Here is a 6,393-nt window from a genome sequence, read left to right as displayed (position 1 = left end):
ATCTCAGAAGCGCCTTCTCATGTTGGGTGATCTCTTTCAAACCTGTTTTATTCTGTAATAATTTGCATGCATATGTAAGATTATTGTTGCTGTTTTTTTCCAGTAGATTGCAAGCTCTTTGAGGGCAGGGACCTTGCTGTTTATCTCACCACTCTACCCTCAGTGCCAGGCACAGTGCCTGGCACAACATAGGTACTCAACAAATATTTATCTAATGAGTGACTCTGCAAGATGCACTAGAAGAATCGGCCATATCTTCAAAAAATTTATAACATAATTGAGAAGAGATTACATCTCCTATTTAGCAGTGGCTAGTACAGCTATTTGGTAAAAATTTATCAAATAATCCATGCGGTTTGAGTTTGTTTAGGAGACTGAGTAGTCTAACTTCTGAAAACAATTGAAAGATACTGGTATGAAAAACCTTTGTATATGAGCATAGCTGTTTCCTCCATCACCCATAAGTAACAAAAATTAGTGTCTCTGGATCACTTGTTAAAAACAGCCTAATAGGCTTGTAGGAATCTGGTCACTCCTAACCACAGACATTATTGCTTTCTATAATCTTCTGATTATAATCATTATTATAAAATAGTGACATTTATCATCTATATTGTTAAGTTCTAATTACAACGATAATGCGCATATATTATCAAAATTATGCAGAAACAATGAATATTTTATCCTTTGCCATATTTTATATGCATCTATCAGCTATCTATCTACCTATGTATTGCACTAACTATATATCAAGTTATAGAGATAGATATAAATACAATAGATATATTCATGAAATGACAAGCGTCCATGTTAAGCCCTGACAAAACTGAAGATTTTTAGCAAAATAAATTATTGTTTTAAGCCGTGATTTGGTGTCTGAAAATAGGATGCTGCTGTAACAAAAACTTGCTTTGGGATTGGAAATGGGCAGAGGGTAGACTTTGGAAGACCATTAAGGATACGGTTAGTAGAAGTCTACAAGGTTTAGAGTTGCATGTTAGAAACCTAAAGGGCTTGAAGGATTCTATCAATGAGGGTTTAAGGGAAAGTGAGAGGATGTTACTGAAGATAAAAAGGATTCTTGTTATATAGTGGAGGCAAGTTGGGCAACACTGTTGCATGTGGTAATGTGAAAAATAAAAAAATGCCCCTAATAATTTCTCAGTCAGAGTATTATCTAGTTTGGTCTCTTCTATCTGCCTATAGTGATATGTAAAATGGGAGAAATGGTGTTTTAAAAAGCAAGAAAAAAAAGCTGTTCAGTTTTCGATAAAAATTTAAAGGAAATATACATAAGCAGGAATTGCTGGATTGAAAATTAACTTTTTTCTCAATTCTAGACTTTCCAAATGGCAAACTTTTCTCAAATTAAGAAATGATATCAGGAAAACGATAAAAAGAGATTGAGCCAGTGAGATTCATTATGAATATCTGTGTGTGTGTGTGTGTGTGTGTGTGTGTGTGTGAACTAGTTTCCCAGTCAATCTAGTTAACAAGGTAGAATTACTTATATGTGTATTCTTAGTCAAAAACTCAATTTACCTTCAAGGACATAAAACAAAACATCAAATGAGAGGAGCATGAAAAATACATAAATAAATTTGACAGGTTGGCCAAAGACCATTAATCATCTTGGGAAATAGAGAAGTCACATGATTTATAATGAAGTAAGTATTCTCAAAATGTGACATTCAGTTGTCTTAAGATCAACAATAGATTCCGTTCTGATTCTATTCATTTGAAAACAAACAGAAATACAGCAAGTTTTTTTTCTAGTAATTATATTCATGAGGGATTTGAAAGCTGAATTTTGAAGTGAAGAAAAAGCTATTCCAAAGAACTGTAATTGAAAAGAGTGCTTACTACTGTCATTTTTATTAAAACTTCAAGCACTCTTCAAACATTGAGTTTCATAAGATAGAGTATAAACGTTGATATCTTGAGAGATAAACAACCTTGTGCTTCAAATTCGGAACAAAGAACTTCATACATGAATCTAGATAGCCCCATTTATTTTATTTCTAAAAAGTTGCATATTTACAAATTAAACCTACTCTGAAGAGGAAAAATACTTATATTTATCATAGCTTTCTTTTTAATGGTCTTCTTTTTATGGGAGCCTTAAGAAGTTAGATTTTGCATGCAAATAGTTACAAACATTACCAGTGGCAATGAATAAAAATGAATGTAAATGGGTTTAATCTGACAGGTGTGATCCTGCACAACCCTGGCTAACCTTTTTCTGGAAGGAAATGCTGGGAATGAATGTGCAGTCTAATTGAGGAATAAAAATGGCAGATTCAAACATCTGCTCTTCTGCTGTGCAAGTAGATAGACCTATGGCGTACTGGAACTGAGGGGAATTTGAAGAGGCTGTCTGATGCATCACTAATGTCTCTACTCACAGGTGACAGAAAAATGAAGCCCTGAAAAGAAAAGCTATTTTCGCTTTTCCATTTTGCTCCAACTTTTTAGACCAATTTGAACTGATCGCTCCCTCTGTTTTCCACCCCATCCCATTGTAGTGTCCGTTAGTCAGAGAGGAAATGATAGATCCTCCTACATCCACACGCTTTTTCTTAAGATGCGTGTCACACCCCATGATGTGAGAGAGCAGGCTCTCTTGATTTTATTAGGTAACTAAAAATGGCCTCTTGAAAGATAAGGCAGTACCATCAGAGGCAAATCTGGAGTTTGGAATCAGCTGTCCTGTTTGCCAGTGTCAGTTTGAACTTCTATTTCTAAAACATGCTCTTTATGAGACCAATCCTAAGATGGTTTGGTCTTCATCCACTAGAGTGGTGTCTTCTTGGTGTGTCAGATGCTGAAATACTCTTCCTCTCTTGAGTGGCTTTTGTGGGGTCATCAGTGACCACTACCCCACTGCCTCTGTGAGGGCTTTCCATTTCTCTGTGTCCTGTGGGCGATATACCTTTCGCAAGGCCACCGACTACTTCTCCCTTAGTTCCAGTTGCTTGTAGTACATCCCATAGAGGCTTTTTCTGTTGAGGTCACCCAGCTCTGGCACGCAGAACTATAGCCAGGGGGTTTTGCCAGATGTTTTAAGTCTGGCTATTTTTCAGGGGTTCTCTCTGTCCACAAGAAACTCACATAGTTTTGCCGTGAATAGAAGTTCTTCATATCCTCTCTTCTTGCTCTGTCATCATAGGCAAGTCAAACATTTTTGTTAATAAAAGCTTCTAGCTCAGAGTCAAGCACTGGCTTCTGTGTTGTCCCAACCCTAGAAATCCTGACATAACTTTCCTCCCCAAATTTGGCCTGATGTAGGTGAGTTGCTCAGGACTCATTCAACTCTCTTCAAAGACAACCTCACTCTCCTGTCTCATGAATCCTTAGTCTTCTCTTAAATGATCTGGTGGTAGGTCATATGTTAAACCTTTCTGAACCAACTTTATAGTTTTTTCATATGTTTTATAGGAATGGACCAGTTCCAATAGTAAAAGTTTGGGGTGGGGTCTCTGTGAAAACTGAAAATCTGCTTAGCTCCAACTTTAAATTATGTACGAAACAGGAAATTTTGCAGGAGTTTACAAGCGATAATTCTATTTGGAATTAGAATCCTCTCTTTGAGAGGGAGCCTAATCTTAGGTTTTAAAAGTATTTTCACATGTATTTAACCCAATCTCACATTCTACTTTTCTGTTTTCTTCCTCTCTTGTTCCCTCATACACACACTTATTATCCATGGAGAATCAGTGTAACCCAGTAACATACCTCAGTTAAGGATCACTTGACTGCAAACAGAAAAGGCAGGCAGAAGTTGAGGAGGTCCAGAAGTATCTCGAAGCACTTCAGGTCTGCAGGTATAAAAAATATGTATGAAAAAATAATCATACAAGTAACAGGAAAGTCAAAGATAAAGGTTATTCGCTTCATCTATCCCAGTGTTCTCAATCTTCGGGGTTTATATTTCCAGCATACTTGTTCACAGTGGTCTCAACCCTTGAAGTTAGCTTACCTTTTCAAGCTTAGGTCTCCATTGTTAACTGACTCATTTTTCATGGCCCAAATCCAAATTCATGAGACAGAAAATTCAATTATTCCATCTTGTATCAGGCTTATATTCCACCTGTGGCTTAATTAGGCGGGTGGTAGTAGGTTTGGAAAGAGTGGGGGAAATTCAAGTTCAAGCAGTTCTATAGGAAGATGATCTCCTAGCATCGTTTCTAGCTCAAATGGGCTAAGAAATTCAATAACATAGTATACTATGTAGCATAGTAATTCTTTTTAAAAATAATACCAATAGAATGCAGACAGCAGGTTTAAAACATGATACAACTTAGAGTGATTATAGGTCCAAGTATCACCATCATGTTAATTTATATTATACTGGGTCTCATTCTTTGCCGTTAGAGCATGATTGACACAGTATTTTGTAAACTCAAACATGTCCATGGAGTCCTTAAATATCTTAAAGAATGAGAAGAAAAACAATAGCAAGAATGCCCTTGGTGAGGCAAAGCTCCATCTGATTAAGTAGAAAATATTGCAAACAATAGACCATGATTCAATCATTAGCAAATTAAAATCTGTGGTTCCTATTCATCTGCTGTTGTCATAACTGTTTGCCTTTGGTCAACGGTTCTTTCCTGACTGTATATAGAAATACACTTTCCAAGGTTTGCTTTGTCATGTAACATTCAACCCCAACAATACTGTGAAATGAGTACACATTAATTATTTTGATGAATCTATTCAAAGCAGAAACCCTCAGTTTAAAAAATGGATATTTTAACCTTCACTAAGCAGAAACAAGATTTTACGTGAAAATTTTCTCCCCTTCTGTTGATATTAACCGCTGTGTTGGCACTTGAAGTTATGTGCTGGTCTGTCACTCAATCCATTCTTAACATGTTCATGGCTGAATTTTGGCTCATCTAAAAGGATAACAATAGTTACATATCCAAGATGATGGCATTGTTTGAGACCTTGGTGGTTTTTACAGCTTTTACTAAGGGACAGGAGCTCATCTTTACCTGTGTGTCCTGCTAGCACGTCAAATTTAAAAACGTAATAAAAAAGAATTCACCCTTATTCCCTCCAAAACCAATTATTTCTTCAACCAGTGTTTCTTTGGTAAATTGGTACCTCTCAATAAATAAACACTAAACAATTATTATATGCTACAAAATTTTCTAACTTGTTAGCAAATCATAGTTGTTTTAAAAAAATAACATCTCTCCAAAAAAGCTAATGACAATGTTAACCAGCAAAGAATAAGATTTTCCAGAATGATCTGATGAAAATTACACTTCTGTTTCATGAATTTACTATGAACTGTGAATGTCACTTCAACACTATTGCCATGTTTTACTTAACGAGTTCATATTTGTAAAATACATAGGACAGTAGCTGGCACCTAGAAAGTAGCTGGCTGTATGAATGTTTGCTAAATAAACAAAAATAAAGCCTCAAAATTGAAAGACTGAAAGGGGAGAGGAGTCTGTAAATCTTGATTCATAAGAACATCATTTTAGGACTATCTTTTTATTTCTTTACAGTTACTCTGCTTAGAAAGATGACACAGCCTTTTAAAACGTCCAAGTGTAGGCATAGAGTGTCTAGATCTATAATAAAGATAGAAGAACAAGGACTTGGCCTCTGGGAAAAATCAGAAAAATGTTACAAAGTTCATGTCCCATAACTGATGTACATATCAGTAGACATAAAATTTAAAAAGCTAGTTTGGACATGGCCTTTTTTATCTAGAGCTATATATAAGGTATGATTAATGACTAAATTGTAGCAAATATGCATAGCAAGTAAGATAGATGAAAAAAATGCATGGATTTTCCCCTTTAATGACGAATAACATTCATTTAAAAATGAAGGTGTTTATAACTTTTGGTTAATTAAATTGTCTTGATTATAGAAATGAAATTTGATTGAGTGTTAAGTAGGCTTAACAAATCAAGGCTACTTTAAAGGGTAGTGGAACTCGGGCGTAAGACCTTATTTTAATGAAAAAATAACTAGGCTTAAGAATGCAAGATTAAGAAGCAAATTTCCAATATTATTTCAATATTAAACAATATTTAATTGCCTACTATGTGCCTACCCTCATTCTAGGACACACGGTACATTGCATTTATAATAAACCCCAGCCCTTTACCATAACCTACAAGGTCGTGTAGAATCTGGCCCCTTCCTGCTTTTTTGACTTCAGCTCTTAACATTCTTCTGCTTGCTTCCCATGCTCCAGCCTCACTAGGCTTCTTTCAGTCTCTTGGCGATTTTGAGCATCTTTTCAAGTTAGGCCACTGCACTCCCCTTAGCTCTACCTAGTTTGCTTTTGTGCCTGCTGCTTCAAAAAGTCTTTCCCTGGGGCTTCGCTGGTGGCGCAGTGGTTGAGAGTCCGCCTGCCGATGCAGA

Source organism: Pseudorca crassidens, chromosome 6 (assembly GCF_039906515.1).
Source record: "Pseudorca crassidens isolate mPseCra1 chromosome 6, mPseCra1.hap1, whole genome shotgun sequence".
In the NCBI taxonomy this organism is placed as follows: Eukaryota; Metazoa; Chordata; class Mammalia; order Artiodactyla; family Delphinidae; genus Pseudorca; species Pseudorca crassidens.
Note: the sequence above shows the minus strand (reverse complement) of the source record.